Genomic DNA, 14,546 nt, shown 5'->3' with positions numbered 1-14,546 from the left:
ACCGTCAGGAAATGCCATGTAGTACATTGCACTGATCTAGAGTTATTGCCTAATCTGATGCCTGCATCGCTCTCATCCAAAGTACAAAGAATGGTGTCTATCACGATATTAAAAACAAGATGGACGATGCCCTTGTAAATTAAAATTGGTCTAGTCCTACTCTGAGCTGCCTCATTTACAGTAGTAATGCTAGAGTATACATTTTCAATAAAATTAATAAATTTATTACACAATCCCAAGCACTTTTGGGAATCAATTTGTGACCCATTCTATCAAAGGTTTTGGTGAGGTCTTTAAAAACTGCCTCTAAAGGTTTACTGTTTCCCTTTGCTCCCTTGAGGCAATTCTGGAATATTCTTATTGCAACCCAGTGTTCCCACAATGAAACAAAAACAGAAAATGCTGGAAAAACTCAGCAGGCCTGACAGCATCTGTGGAGAGAGAAACAGAGTTGACGTTTTGAGTCCGTATGACCCTTCTTCAGAGCTACAGGGAAATAGAAATGTGATGAAATCTATACTGTTTAAGGGGGATGGAGCAGGTGAAGCTGGATAGAAGGTCAAGTAATAGGTGGGGGCAAAGGAGAGATTGACAAAGATGTCATGAACGAAAGGACAAAGGGGGTGTTAATGGTAGCGGTAAGGGCTAAAAAAGGTGCTGGTAGTGGCAAAGGTAAGAAAGCAGAATGTGATAATAGCAGAACAAGGGTAAGCACTCTGTAAAGAACAACATGAACAAGTAACAGATGGCCCTTGTGGGGGTGGGGTGAGGGGAGGGGGCGGTGGTGGGGAAAAGAAGGCTCAAACGTAGGATAAAAAGGGGGGATAAAACAATGAATAAATGAGTAAAAATAAAAATAAATTTTTAAAAAATGTAAATGAAAATAAGTGGAACTGAAATAATGGGATGGAGTCCTTACAGCAAGCAGGGTGTGAGGAGCTGTAGTTGAGGTAGCTGTGGGAGTCAGTGGGCTTGTAATGAATATTGGAGACCATCAATCACCAGAAATGAAAACAGAGATCAAGGAAGGGAAGGGAAGTGTCGGAGATGGACCATGTGAAGGTGATAGAGGGGTAGAAATTGGAAGCAAAATTAATAAGTTTTTCCAGGTCCAGACGAAAGCATGAAGCAGCACCGAAACAGTCATCGATGTACCGAAATAAAGAGTTATAGGGGTGGAGGGGTCTGAGTAGGACTGGAACAAGGAATGTTCCACATACCCCATAAAGTGACAGGCATAACTGGGGTGCATGTGGGTACCCATAGCCACATCTTTTATTTGGAGGAAGTGAGACAAGTTGAAGGAGAAGTTCAGCCAGATGGAGGAGAGTGGGGGTGGATGGGGATTGTTTGGGCCTCTGTTCAAGGAAGAAACAGAGGGCCCTCAGACCATCCTGGTGGGGGATGGAAGTGTAGAGGGTTTGGACATCCATGGTAAAGATTTCAGAGGAAACAAGGTCAGTGACAGTCCTGGAAACAATGGCTTCATGTTCTGTGGTGGGGTCATGATCCAGGAGCAGGTAGGAGGAAGTGTCTGAGAGTTGGCGCTCAGCCTCTGCGAGGTAGAGGTCTGTACGCCAGACAACAACAGCACCACCCTTGTCAACAGGTTTGATAACGAAGTCAGGGTTGGACCTGAGAGAACAGAGTGCGTCACAGTGTGTTTGCAGACGAACAGGGGAGAGAGCTCATCCTGAGTGAGACACAGCCAGAGTGGGTATTGGCAATTTGATGCACAGTGGAAATTCGGTGCACAGGGGAGAGGTGCTCTTTGCATTTTATCCTTGCTATCCAACTTCTTAAACCTTCAGAGAGTGGTCTTGCCCTGCTGCAGCAGTAGAGGCTACAAGGGAAAAGAATGACTGGTAAGTAGTGGGTAAGGTATTTACTACTTTAATCGCTTATAGTTTAAGGTCTTTTTGTGGTTTATAGTTTGTATGTTCTACAGTAACGAGGATCAGGAAAGAAGGGCCCTAGAGTAATTGATTTAAAGGTTTAATTTAAAGGGATAAGTCATGGCAGGAGCGCTCAAAGCCATGGTGTGCTCCTCGTGCTCCACGTGGGAAGCCGGGGACATTTCCAGTGCCCGGGACCAGCATGTGTGCAGGAAGTGTGTCCAGCTGCAGCTCCTGGAAGCTCAGGTTTCAGAGCTGGAACGGCGGCTGGGGACACTGTGGAGCATCCGTGAGTCTGAGAGCATCGTGGATAGCACGTTTAGAGAGGTGGTCACACCGCAGATGAAGGGACTTGAGGAAGGAAGGGAATGGGTGACCACCAGGCAGTCCAAGAGAAACAGGCAGGTAGTTCAGGAGCCCCCTGGGGTCCTGCTCACAAATCGGCATTCCATTTTGGATGCTGATGAGGGTGCTGGTTCCTCTAGGGAGTGCAGACAGAGCCAAGATTCTGGCACCACAAGCAGCCTGTCTGTACAGGAGGGGAGGAAGGGAGCAAGAGCAATAGTAATAGAGGATTCTATAGTCAGGGGAACAGATAAGCGCTACTGTGGCCGTCAACGTGACTCCAGGATGGTATGTTGCCTCCCTGGTGCCAGGGCCCAGGATGTCACTGAACGGCTGCAGGGCATCCTGAAGGGGGAGGGTGATAAGGCAGAGGTCATGGTACATGTTGGTACCAATGACATAGGTAGAAAGAGAGATGAGGTCTTGCATCAAGAATTCAGGGAGTTAGACAGTAGACTAAAAAGCAAGACCTCTCGGGTTGTAATCTCTGGATTACTCCCAGTGACACGTGCTAGCGAGCCCAGAAATAGGACAATAGCGCAGATGAATATGTGGCTTAAGAGTTGGTGCAGGAGGGAGGGTTTTAGATTCCTGGATCACTGGGACCATTTCTGGGGAAGGTCCGACCTGTACAAGCGGGACTGTCTACATCTGAACCAGAGCGGGACTAACATCCTTGCGGGCGGGTTTGCTAGTGCTGTTGGGAGGAGTTTAAACTAATTTGGCAGGGGGAGGGGACACAGAATGTTAGCAGAAAAAGGACACATCATAATACAGTAAAACAATCAAGTCAGAGGGAGTGCAGCTGCATTAAGTTTCAAGGGAGTAAGGCAAGGTTGGATGGCCTTTACTTTAATGCCAGGAGTATTACAGGTAAAATGGATGAGTTAAGGGTGAGGATTGACACGTGGAATTGTGATATAGACACCATCACTGAGACGTGGTTGAGGGAGGGACAGGATTGGCAGCTCAACATTCCAGGATATAGAATCTTCAGGTGAGACAGGGGAGAGGGTAAAAGAGGAAGAGGCATTGCGTTATTAGTTAAGAAGTCAGTTACTGCAGTAAGGAGAGATGATATCTTGGAGGGGGCATCGAATGAAGCTTTGTGGGTAGAGCTTAAGAATAAAAAAGGGGCAGCCACATTGTTAGGTGTTTATTATAAACCCCCAGATAGTCAGCGGGAAATTGAAGAGCAAATATGTGCATAATTTGCGGAGGTGTGTAAAAACAATAACAATAGGGTAATTATATTAGGTGATTTCAACTTTCCCAACGTTAATTGGGATAGACATAGTGTTAAGGACTTGGGTGGAGTGGATTTCTTGAAATGTGTACAGGAGAACTTTTTAGGTCAATATGTAGAGGGTCCAACAAGGGATGGCGCAGTGTTGGATCTAATTCTGGGAAATGAAGCCAGACAGGTGGCTGAGGTGGTGGTGGGTGAGCATTTTAGTGATAGCGACCAGAACATGGCACAGTTTAAGTTTGTTATGGACAAAGAAATAGACAAGTTGCAAAAAAATGTTTTGGATTGCGGGAGAGTGGATTTTAGTAAAATAAGGCAGGATCTGGCCAAGGTAGACTGGGAGCAGCTACTTGTGGGAAAATCTACAGAGGAGCAGTGGGGGGCTTTCAAAAAGGAAATGTGGAGGGTACAAGCTCAACATGTTCCCTCTAGGGTGATAGGAAGGAGTAACAAGCCCAGAGAACCATGGATGACCAGAGATATTCAGGATACCATGAGAAGGAAAAAAGAGGCTTTTAGCAGGTACAAGGGAAGCAAATCAGCGGAGGCATTAGTGGAGTACAGAAAGTGCAGGGTGGAGCTTAAGAAAGCAATTAGGAGAGCAAAGAGGGGGTATGAGAAAGCTCTGGCTGGTAAAAGTAGGGAAAATCCCAAGATATTCTATAAGTATATCAATGGGAAGAGGATAACCAGGGAAAGAGTAGGGCCCATAAGGGACCAATGTGGCAATCTATGGGTGGAGCCAGAGGACATCGCTAGAGTGTTGAATGAATACTTTGCATCCATCTTCACCCAAGAGAATGAGAATGAAGGTTTCAAGCCCGGGGAGAGAGACTGTGAAATTCTTGAGCAAATTGATATAGGGAGTGACAAGGTATTGGAGGTGTTGGCAGGCTTATAAGTAGACAAATCTCCAGGTCCGGATGATTTGTGTCCCAGGCTGCTGAGGGAGGCAAGGGAGGAGATCGCAGGGGCTCTGAGCCGAATTTTTAATTCCTCTCTGGTCACGGGGGAGGTGCCAGAGGACTAGGGAACAGCTAATGTGGTTCCACTATTTAAGAAGGGTTGTAGAGATAAGCCGTGGAACTACAGGCCAGTGAGTCTCACGTCAGTGGTAGGGAAACTATTGGAGAAAATTCTGAAGGAGAGAATCTATCTCCATTTGGAGAGGCAAGGTTTGATCAGGGATAGTCAGCATGGCTTTATCAGAGGGAGGTCATGCCTAACAAATTTGATTGAATTTTTTGAGGCGGTGACCAGGTGTGTAGATGAGGGTAGTGCAGTTGATGTAGTTTATATGGATTTCAGCAAAGCCTTTGACAAGGTCCCACATGGGAGACTTATAAAGAAGGCAAATGCACATAGGATACAGGGTAATTTGATAAGGTGGATTCAAAATTGGCTTAGTTGTAGGAGACAGAGGGTGATGACAGAAGGATGCTTTAGTGACTGGAAGCCAGTGTCCAGTGGCGTACCACAGGGATCTGTGCTCGGTCCCCTATTATTTGTCATTTATATAAATGACATAGATGACTATGTAGGGGTTAGGATTAGTAAGTTTGCGGATGACACAAAGATTGGCTGGGTGGTTAATAGTGAGGTAGGTTGTCTTGGGCTCCAGGAGAATATAGACGGGATGATCAAATAGGCAGATAGGTGGCAGATGGAATTTAACCGTGAAAAGTGTGAGGTGATACACTTTGGAAGGAGTAATATGACAAGGAAGTATTCAATGAACGGCATGACACTAGGAAGCTCTGAGGAACAAAGGGACCTTGGCGTGTGTGTCCATAGATCTCTGAAGGCAGAGGGGTGTGTTAGTGAGGTGGTGAAAAAGGCATATGGGAAACTTGCCTTTATCAATCGAGGCATAGATTACAAAAGTAGGGAGGTCATGTTGGAGTTGTATAGAACCTTGGTGAGGCCACAGCTGGAGTATTGTGTGCAGTTCTGGTCGCCACATTATAGGAAGGATGTGATTGCACTGGAGGGGGTGCAGAGGAGATTCACCAGGATGTTGCCTGGGTTGAAACATTTAAGTTATGAAGAGAGGTTGGATAGACTTGGGTTGTTTTCATTGGAGCAGAGAAGACTGAGGGGTGACCTGATCCAGGTGTACAAGATTATGAGGGGCATGGACAGGGTGGATAGGGAGCAGCTGTTCCGCTTAGTGGAAGGGTCAGTCACAAGGGGGCATAAGTTCAGGGTGAGGGGCAGGAGGTTTAGGGGGGATGTGAGGAAAAACTTTTTTAACCAGAGGGTGGTGACAGTCTGGAATGCACTGCCTGGGAGGGTGGTGGAGGCGGGTTGCCGCACACCCTTTAAAAAGTACCTGGATGAGCACTTGGCACGTCTTAACATTCAAGGCTATGGGCCAAGTGCTGGTAAATGGGGTTAGGTAGGTAGGTCAGGTGTTTCTCACGTGTCGGTGCAGACTCGATGGGCCGAAGGGCCTCTTGTGCACTCTGTGATTCTCTGATTCTGTCATAACATTCAAGTTCAGAAGGAGACAGGTTAGAGTGGGTGAGAGGATCAGAGAAATTGAGACGGCCGATGTCACGCCAACACTTCTCAATGAAAAGATCAAGAGCAGGCAAGAGGCCAGAGGGAGGGGTCCAGGTAGAGGGAGAATGCTGGAGGCAGGTTAAAGGATCTGTAGAACGGGGGGAGGACTCCTGCCCAAAGAAGTGAGCACGGAGACGAAGGCGGCGGAAGAAGAGTTCAGCATCGTGCCGAGCCCGAAATTCATTGAGGTGAGGGCGTAAGGGTATGAAATTGAGCCCCTTGCTGAGCACTGAACATTCAGCATCAGAGAGCGGAAGATCAGAGGCTATGATGAAAACACCATACTGGGATGGGCTGTGCTTAGAAGTTGGGATGAAGTCAGAGGGACAGGGAGGGTTGGAGTGTCTTGGATGGGCATTGATATCAATAAGTTGTTGGAGCTTGCGTTCCTTAGCACCTGAAAGGAGGAGAAAAGGTTTCTTGTTGAGGTGTCAGATGAGACAAAGAATGAAGTGAAACTGGGGACAAGGACAGCTTTGAGATAGAGTGAGTCGGTGCTGCTGGAGGGAGAGGTCGAGTGTGTTCATATGGTGGCGCAAGGCACTGAGTGTGGATCTCAGGATGCAGCAAGAAAAGCAGTCCGAGGAACGTTGTATGTTCCGGAGATACCTGTAATCCTGGGTGGATTCGAAACATGAGGGATGGAACTTCAGTTGGAAACCGCATAGGGTAAGTCGGAGGCGGAGGCACTTGCTGGAGAAGGAAATATGGCTGTGAAAGTGAGTTTTGGTAAACACCTGGTCAAACACCAGGAGGGAAATAGAAAGCAATAAAGATGAACAGGGCAAACCATACAAAGGAAACAAAAACAAAAATACCTGGAAAAACTCAGCAGGTATGACAGCATCTGCGGAGAGGAATACAATTGACGTTTTGAGTCCGTATGACTCTTCATCAGATCTAAGGAAATAGAGAAATGAGGTGAAATATAAGCTGGTTGAGGGGGGTGGGACAGGTAGAGCTGGATAGGGGGCCAGTGATAGGTGGAGGCAAAGAAGGAATTACCAAAGTTGTCATAGACAAAAGGACAAAGGGGTGTTGACAGTGGGTGATATTATCTAAGGAATGTGCTAATGGGTAGCAAGCAGGGCAAGCTAGTGGCAGATGGCCCTAGTGGGGGTGGGGTGGGGGGAAGGGATTGAAATGGGCTAAAAGGTGGAGATAAAACAATAGATCGAAATAAATTTAAAAATAGGTGGGAAAAGAAAAACATATATTTTTTTAAATTATAAATTATTGGAAAAAGGGGGATCGGAAAGTGGGAGGGGATGGAGGAGAGAGTTCATTATCTGAAATTGTTGAACTCAATATTCAGTCCGGAAGGCTGTAAAGTGCCTAGACGGAAGAGGAGGTGCTGTTCCTCCAGTTTGCGTTGAGCTTTACTGGAACATTGCAGCAGGCCAAGGACGGACATGTGGGCATGAGAGCAGGGTGGTGTGTTGAAATGGCAAGCGACAGGGAGGTCTGGGTCATGCTTGCGGACAAACCAAAGGTGTTCCACAAAGCGGTCATTGGAGAGACCAAACGCAGACTGGGTGACTGCTTTGCAGAACACCTTCGGTCTGGCCACAAGCATGACCCAGACCTCCCTGTCGCTTGCCATTTCAACTCACCACCCTGCTCTCATGCCCACATGTCCATCCTTGGCTTGCTGCATTGCTCCAGTGAAGCTCAACGCAAACTGGAGGAACAGCACCTCATCTTCCGATTAGGCACTTTACAGCCTTCCAGACTGAATATTGAGTTCAACAATTTCAGATCATGAACTCTCTCCTCCATCCCCACCCCCTTTCCAATCCCCATTTTTCCAATAATTTATAATTTAAAAAAAAATATATTTTTCTTTTCCCACCTATTTTTAAATTTATTTCAATCTATTGTTTTACCTCCACCTTTTAGCCCATTTCAATCCCTTCCCCCCCACCCCACCTCCACTAGGGCCATTTGCCACTAGCTTGTCCGGCTTGCTACCCTTAATGTCCCCATTAGCACATTCCTTAGATAATATCACCACCGTCAACACCCCTTTGTCCTTTTGTCTATGACATCTTTGGTAATCCCTTCTTTGCCTCCACCTATCACTGGCCCTCTAACCAGCTCTACCTGTCCCACTCCCCTCTACCAGCTTATATTTCACCTCATTTCTCTATTTCCTTAGATCTGATGAAGAGTCATATGGACTCAAAACGTCAATTGTATTCCTCTCCGCAGATGCTGTCATACCTGCTGAGTTTTTCCAGGCATTTTTGTTTTTGTTTCAGATTTCCGATTTCCAGCATCCGCAGTATTTTGCTTTTATCATACAAATGGAAATCCTATCAGATTCCCACAATGAAGCCGTTTTGCCTGGGGTTCATAATAATAGCATTAACCACTCTTTCAGTCATTATTTTACTAAAAAGGCCTCATAAGATCGATCCAATAGTGCATGCTTTTGAAAACTTCCAGATCTTCTGATTTTGATATTAAAACAGTTCTACATAATTTCACCGTATCAGGAACCATCTGCGCTTTAATGCAAAATGTAAAGAAATTAGACAAAATCGTGGGGCTTGTATCAATTAAATCTAAAAGATCATCTAGCACCAATTTACCAGGACCTGGAGCAGTACTCTTATTTTTTTATTCATTCATGGGATGTGGACATCGCTGGCTGGGCCAGCATTTATTGCCCATCCCTAGTTGCCCTTGAGAAGGTGGTGGTGAGCTGTCTTCTTGAGCCACTGCAGTTCTTCAATTGCCTCAATAATTTCATTTTCATTAACAAGCTCCCTCCATAAGTCCAGCTGCTTTATTATTGGAAGTAGATAATTTAGTTCCAAAGCATGTCTTGAGTTCCCCAACATCTATGGGCAGGAGATTTGATCAGGCACACCTCGCTAAGCACCTCCTGTCATTCTTAAATATGGTCTGTGTCTGTTTAAAAATAGACTTCTTCCTAGCAAACCTCCTCCCTGCACCACTATTCATGAACGATCGATTAAAACTCTTACCATAAGTATCATTAATATCTTGCTTAATATTCCTGTTAATTTTCTTTCTCTTATTACATCTTGTAATATTTTCAGTAATTTGGCTGATTAAATTTACAATGAGAGTTCTACCATCTGTGTCACTTGAGGCCCCAATTAACTGTTCAGTGGAATTTATCAGTGTTAACAGATCTTTAATACACTTGCCATTATTCTGGATCAATGATAAAGAAGATGCCACTTCACTAGTATTAATGCTAATTGAATCAACAACTTGTGTCACTTGATTAGATATCCTTTTCTCATCTGAAACCATCTCAGGGCCTCAAAGATAGTTGTTAAAGTTAGATGGGAGCTCATACTCTTCCTAAATTTCATATTTCATTGTATCTTCTCGTATCCGAAATTCGGTTGTTCATTTTTGTTGTAAGTATTTTGACAATCATCATGTTGATGTTATGTCCATAACCTTTCAGGGGCAGGGAGCAGAATTTGCTCTATCCTTTTAGTATTCCATATTTCCACATGACAATGTCGCTCATGCTGATGCAGTCAGGGATAGGTAGTGGTATTGTCACTGGACTGGTAATCCCGGAACCTGGGGAATGGGTTCAAATTCCCAACATGACAGATGGTGGAATGTGAATCCAATGAAAATCTGGAATTAAAAGTATAATGATGACTGTAAAACTATTGCTAATTGTCATAAAGACCCATCTGGTTCACTAATGTCCATCAGGGAAGGCAATCTGCCGTCCTTATCTGGTCTGACCTACATGTGACTCCAGACCCACAGCAATGTGGTTGACTCTTAAATTATGTTTTAATCATTCATGGGATGAGTGTCACTGGCTAGGCCAGCATTTATTACCCATCCCTAATTGCCCTTGTTCAGAGGCTCATAAATGCCCAATTGGGAATGGGCAATAAACGCTGGCCGATCCAGTGGTGCACATATCCCATGAACGACTAAAAAAGTCCTCTGTGTTAATTGGTCACTGCAATGTTACGTATGTCAGCCCTACTGTATCCTCTGCTGCTACATTTAATATGATGGCACGCAATAGGATGGTATTTCCCTAGCATATATTGCAGATGGTTATTTTTTAAAATAAATTTATGTTTTCTGAAAGAGCTGATCGAATTAAAAACCTCACAACAGGATGTACAAGTAAGATGGTCACTAGGAAAACGGGTCCTAACAATATTGCTGTCTCCATCATCTCGGATGACCCTAGGGGGCACCACTACACCTTCATTGTAGGTACCTTCATCCACTTACAAACCACCACTGATAAAGTTCAAATGATTAAAATCACAGAAATTTGAATGATTTGTAAAATCTTTTAAAATGATCGGGTGAATTCAAAGGCTTGAGCTGTAAAGGATAAGGTTAAAACTATCCAAAGGGAGACTCCAATATTGTTGTCATCCTCACTGGGGCTCGCAGCACCTTGATACCTATTGTCCATCCCAACAGATAAAAAATGGCTTTCAGCTTTGTTTAAAACTTCCAAACCAACCACCACAATTAAAAGGTCTTTTAAAATTACCCTCAGAAGTTTTGAGTAAAGAGGATATTAAAATGGGCACGATGAAGCTGGCAAGTGCAGCTAAGGTGCTCTCGCAGCTGATAAATCCAGCACAATTGATGTCTTTGGTGGGTGGTGTAAAATTAACAAATGGGGATATTTTTTGATCAGTTTGGATCCCATTCAATTGTATTAAGTCCAGAGAAACTAGCTATGTTTTCTTGATAGGTCCTAAATCCCCCACACTGCAGGGATAGTGGCTTCTGCAAACTAACGCCAACCGCACTGATTTTGCACAGGCTGTTTCACCAACACCGAGAAATACACCCAGATCATAATTAAAATCAAAATTAAATCAAAGGCTTAAATCAAATTGTATCATTGCCAGTTGGACCATGGGGAGATACGAACAGCCACAAATCAGAAAGCCTAACATTTATAGCTATTCCCACGAAAGGATTATCAGCTACTTTCAGGTTATTTGGTGATTGATTTCCACTGGAAGCTGCTGAATAAGCAGCAGTGTTCAGTGGCCTGCACCATTATTCAAAATTGGTGAAGTCAAAAGATGCGGCACGTGGCCAAGGTCTTTGAGCGTTTTACTCAGACCACTTGCTCCCAGTCACGGGTACTTTAGTTTCCACCTTCCTGATCTGCAGCAAGACAAGCAGAATGAGCAAAGGCGACACAAAGAAATACAAGCTGCTTAAAGAGAGGCAGGGAGGGGGTTCTCAGTGGGAGCCACCAACACAGGATCTTCAAGGGGTAATTTTCCAACCTCAGCCTCAGTGGGGTATATTACGTTAAACACTCAGTTCACCAAGAAGGTGCACCCTGAAACTTGCCACCTGCTGCAAGTAAATTTGTGGCCTCCGAGCAGGAAGAAGATGGCACTACCAGCAGCTATGAAGGTGCTATGGCCACAGACCTGTTTGCATCGGGCTTTCTCCAGGCTAAAACAGGGGATATCTTGAAGTTCACCGTCCACTGTTGTATAAGGCCGACGACCTCGTATGTGAAGAGAGGTGAAAAAAATTGTTTCTTTTCTCCTTCCAGAGAGAACCAGGTGGGACATATGCATGCTTTGTCAGAATAAAGTGCTCCCCCTTATTGCAGGATGCCACTGACCGCACATATGTTATTCTGTGGAAGCCACATCTAAGTTCAGTGATGTATCACAACCACTCAGCACATCAGACAGGGCCAATGCTCATTATCATGTGTTACAATCCCCATAGAGACCATTAACATTTAAAGGGAACATCTGAACATCCAATGATGAACTGAAAAAAAATTACACCACAAAATTCCACAACTTAAAACAAATGAATTTTACTTTTCAAGAAACAAATGAAGCAAACACTGCTAAATAAACACTGTATTAGGCGAATCCTTATACTTGACATTGAAAAGCATAATAAAACACAATTATATATACTTTACATAATAAAACACAATCACATATACTAAAATTCTCAACAGAAATCTCCCTTTTTCCCTTGTGACTCCCTCCCAGAAAGTCTTTGGCTACTTATCAGGCTCTTGAAGGTTTTTTCACTTCCTGGACCAATCCAAACTACCACAGCTCTCAGGAATTATCTTCAGTGATCTGCTATCCTTTGAGGTATGAGCTATCTTGGGGTCCTTCCACTATCTCCAGTGAATTGGCCCTCCACCGCTCATCAAGCACCTCAGAATTGTGGATATTCCAGCTCAAATTTGGGCTTCACAGCATTCTGGCTTATTGCCCCCACCTCAGAAACACCCCTGATATCTGATAGCCCAATTGCTTCTAGTCTACAGCTGCTTTACAGCTCTTGACAGACTCTCTCCCTCTCTGTTCCCAAGCTAAACTGCTTGCTGCTGCTTCTGCGAGCAAAAACATAGAAATAAAAAATCCAAAGGAACCTCCCTAGCCTCCACAGCCCATCTTCAAGGCAACATGGCCTACTTGGGATGTTTCAGGCAGAAATATAAATTAACTATCTTTTACCTTCAAAACAACCCCTTTGATTCCGTGACCCACATGACTAATTTATATCTCTAATGGATATAATTTCCATCTCTTCCAGATTTGCAGATTCCACCAAGAAATCCTGTTATTTACAAAGATAAAAACAAAAAGCTAAAAGCTACTGCGGATGCTGGAAATCCAAAACAAAAACAGAATTACCTGGAAAAACTCAGCAAGTCTGGCAGCATCGGCGGAGAAGAAATCAGTTAACGTTTCGAGCCTTCATGGCCCTTCGGCAGAACTGGAGCATAGTTAGAAGAAAGGAGAAATATAAATTGGTTTAAGGTGGGTGGGGGGGGGGGGGGGAGAGACACATTGAGGGTGTGGTGTGATGATTGTGGAGATGAGCAGTTAATCAAAAGATGTCACAGACAAAAGGGTCAAAGAGGTGTTGAAGGTGGTGGTCTTTGTCTGAGAAAAGTGCTAATTAAGAATGGAAGACAGGATATTCAAAGTACAGCTCTAGTGGGGGTGGGGTGGAAAGACTAGAGGTTTTAGTTTTAGATTTAAAAATAATGGAAATAGGTGGGGAAAGAAGAATCTATATAAATTATTGAAAAAAAAGCGGGGGGGGGGGAAGAAACGGGGTGGGGATGGGGGGAGGGGGAGTTTAAGATCTAAAGTTGTTGAATTCAATATTCAGCCCGGAGGGCTGTAAAGTGCCTAGTCGGAAGATGAGGTGCTGTTCCTCCAGTTTGCGTTGGGCTTCACTGGAACAATGCAGCAAGCCAAGGACAGACATGTTGGCTAGAGAACAGGGTGGAGTGTTAAAATGGCAAGCGACAGGGAGGTTTGGGTCTTTCTTGCGGACAGACCGCAGGTGTTCCGCAAAACGGTCGTCCAGTTTGCGTTTGGTCTCTCCAATGTAGAGGAGACCGCATTGGGAGCAACGAATGCAGTAGACTAAGTTAGGGGAAATGCAAGTGAAATGCTGCTTCACTTGAAAGGAGTGTTTGGGCCCTTGGACGGTGAGGAGAGAGGAAGTGAAGGGGCAGGTGTTGCATCTTCTGCGTGGGCATGGGGAGGTGCCATAAGTGGGGGTTGAGGAGTAGGGGGTGATGGAGGAGTGGACCAGGGTGTCCCGGAGGGAACGATCCCTACGGAATGCCGTCAAGGGGGGTGAAGGGAAGATGTGTTTGGTGGTGGCATCATGCTGGAGTTGGCGGAAATGGCGGAGGATGATCCTTTGAATGCGGAGGCTGGTGGGGTGATAAGTGAGGACAAGGGGGACCCTATCATGTTTCTGGGAAGGAGGAGAAGGCGTGAGGGAGGATGCGCGGGATATGGGCCGGACACGGTTGAGGGCCCTGTCAACGACCGTGGATGGAAAACCTCGGTTAAGGAAGAAGGAGGACATGTCAGAGGAGCTGTTTTTGAAGGTAGCGTCATCAGAACGGATGCGACGGAGGCGAAGGAACTGAGAGAATGGGATGGAGTCTTTACAGGAAGCGGGGTGTGAGGAGCTGTATTCGAGGTAGCTGTGGGAGTCGGTAGGCTTGTAATGGATATTGGTGGACAGTCTATCATCAGAAATTGAGACAGAGAGGTCAAGGAAGGGAAGAGAAGTGTCAGAGATGGACCATGTGAAGATGATGGAGGGGTGGAGATTGGAAATCCTGTTATTTACAAAGGTGTTCTTAGCTTCAAAACCTAATTTTTTGACCCTGAGGTTTGCATGAATAATTAACTTCTCTAACAAAGACAGGACAATGCAGCTCAGCAACCTCTGTCTCCAGTTTTCTACCTAAATGAGCCCACCCGCTGTTTTGTAGCTCTCTCTCTCTCTCTCTCTCACTCTCTCGTTTCTATTCTCACCTTACTAAATAAACACAGGTCATCCTTTGAACTGCCATCACTTGAGGTTGTATGGCTAAAGTCCAGAATTTTAATTACCTTGCCTTTACAAATTTAATCTCCCCATAGCTAAAAGTTGCCTGTAAAATAAGCCATGAAACTAGATGATTATGACTCAGC

The sequence above is a fragment of the Cetorhinus maximus genome, chromosome 14 (genome assembly GCF_964194155.1).
Source record: "Cetorhinus maximus chromosome 14, sCetMax3.hap1.1, whole genome shotgun sequence".
Taxonomy (NCBI): domain Eukaryota; kingdom Metazoa; phylum Chordata; class Chondrichthyes; order Lamniformes; family Cetorhinidae; genus Cetorhinus; species Cetorhinus maximus.
This window is presented reverse-complemented; position numbering follows the sequence as displayed.